Here is a 2,622-nt window from a genome sequence, read left to right on the forward strand (position 1 = left end):
AGACCCAGAAGAAGCTTCTAGATCCTGGTTGCAGCCATCTGGGGGAGTAGTGAACCAGTGAATGGAAGACCTTTCTTTCTCTCTCTGCCCCTGCCTTTCTGTAACTCTGCCTTAATTTATTAATAAATAAATAAATAAATAAATTTTAAAAAAAGAAAGCCATAGTAGTGACATTGATTACAAATTATGATAGTTTAAGATATAAATATATTATACGATGATGGTTGCATAGTTAGATTGAATTCTGAAGAGATGTATCATTGGTCTGATGTATCTGGAAAAAAAGAAATATATAGAGAGACAGATGTAATAATTATTTAGAGATTAGGATTAGTAGGAGGTAGCAACTAAAGAATGTTGATAAAGAAGAATAAATATATCTAGGTTTCTTATTTTAAAAAGTTAATGTGGGGCTGACAGTGTGACAAAGCAACTAAAGCAGCACCTATGATTCCACCATCCCATAATGGGGCCAGTTTTTATCTCTGCTGCTCCCTTTCTAATGTTCCAGCTGCTTGCTAATGATCTGGGAAAACCAGTGGAAGATGGCTTAGAAAGTTTGGGCCCCTGCCACCCATGTGGAGACCTGGAAGAAGCTCCTGGCTCCTGGCTTTGGCCTGGCACAGTCCTGGATGTTGCAGCCATCTGGGGAGTGAACCAGTGGATCTCTCTTCCTGATTTCTCTCTCTCTCTCGCTCTCGCTCGCTCTCTCTCTCTCTCCACAACTCTGACTTTCAAATAAATAAAAATATAAATAAATATTTTAAAAAATGTTGATGAATAATGGTACCATCAACTAAAAAGATGGAAATGAATTTTCTTTGAGGAAAAGAAAAAGATGTGTTCAGGTTACTGTGTGTGGCATTTGCTTATGGCACTTGTACCTCTAGGCACAATTGAAGAGTGCATGATCTGGTTTAGTTACGTATGTTAGGCAGTTGTTATGATGGCCCCCAGTAATCTCTACCTCTAAGTATTTGAGGTTAATGTAATACCCTCTTCTTGAGTAATTTGCTTCTGATTAACAGATCTAGAAACATTGAGATGTTTCTTTCTTGAATAGGTTACAAAATATTATGAATCCGGTCTTGATTTCTTGGTCTTGTAGAAGTTCTTGACATTTTCTGTGATTTGTAACAAAAACAAGGAAATAACTTGTTTAGTTATTCATAATCTCTCACCCCATTTGAAGGCAATTGCATGTCCATTTGCATTTTACAACACAATAGAGCATCTCTTTCCCATATACTATAATATAAATATTTCTAGATGTAGTCACATTGGTGGCATAGTTATTTTAATATATATAATACATTATGAAGCTTGTATACTATACATGATCAACCTCTTGTTTGTTGGTCCTCTAGGTTTTTTAGGTTATTAATTGCACAAAGTTGTTCCAAAACAAAAACATAGAGGCTCCCCACAAGTCATGTTTTCTGGATGTCTTCCAGAGGCAGCACTCCTCATACTAAAAGGGTTCTGAACTGAATTGATTAAAAATTCATGCAAAAATGTTCCTTTTTGTTCTTTTAACATACCAAACTTCAAAAGCTCAGTAGGTCTGTAGTTCAAATACACAGAAAAATAGTGAGTTCCCAGATTGACTTTAAAGTTTTTGTGGACCTGAACATGTTCTGTGAACACCTTCTTGATTACTGTCTTTTCACAAACACCCTGAGGTATATGAAATACAGCAGAGAAGACTTCAATCATCTTTTTCTTTTATTTATTTAATTTTTTATTAGAAGGGATGTTACTGTCCTCAAAAACTCCATTGTTACTGCACTTCAAGTGAAATAATGCACCCTCCTTTGGAGAGCCAAGTGCACTGCCAGAAAATGCCTTCCATTTGAACTTATAGAAATTGCAGCAAATCTGCTAAACATTAGGTTTGCCAAATCCTTCATAAGAATCACTATCACATTTCTGGTAAGACACTTTTGAAATGAAAATCTCACAATGTTTTGCAGTGGTCAGCCGAAATTCAACATGTTTAAAATACAGCTTGTCATCCCTTTTTCAATGCTTCCCTTTTGATATCCTTGTCTATCTGTGAGACCACCTGCTAGGGCTTGCCTCCATTAAAACTCATGAAGGGGCTTGTTCTGCAGTGTAGCAACATTCAGAGTTGGGAACCAGTAAAGTGTTCAGATCATGAGGGAATGTAGTAATCTCATTCATGCATAAATTCTTGTTCTCAAGGGAGCAGATTAGTCACAGCAAGAGTGGGATAATTAGAAAGTAAATATACCCCACATGTGTCTCTTCTTCATGTGTCTATATCCCTTCTGTTTCCAGTGTAAGTTGAGGCCATCACCAGAAACTGAGCAGATGCTGGCAACATGGCCTTGGACTTCACAGCCTCAATAAACCCATTTTCTTTATTAAAGATGCAATCTTAGATATTCTGTTATAGCAAAAGAAAGTGGACTAAGGCATCACCCTTATTTTATTTAGCCTAGTTAAAGAAGGGTATCTTATCTCTCAGGGCAGATGCAAGTGTGACAAACAATTACAGTGAGATAAAGAAGAGAAGAAACCAGGACTTGAAAACTCAACTGGGAAAGTACAGAAAGAACATCTTGAGGGAAGTACAGAGTGGTTAAGAGCTATGGGCCT

The 2,622-nt window shown here is 36.9% G+C and overlaps 1 pseudogene; it reads left to right on the forward strand.

The window, feature by feature from the left end:
* Positions 1-212: 212 nt before the first annotated feature.
* On the forward strand, positions 213-276 carry LOC133764986 (small nucleolar RNA SNORD77; annotated as a pseudogene).
* The last annotated feature ends 2,346 nt before the right edge of the window (positions 277-2,622 follow it).

This window comes from Lepus europaeus, chromosome 7 (assembly GCF_033115175.1).
Source record: "Lepus europaeus isolate LE1 chromosome 7, mLepTim1.pri, whole genome shotgun sequence".
NCBI lineage: Eukaryota > Metazoa > Chordata > Mammalia > Lagomorpha > Leporidae > Lepus > Lepus europaeus.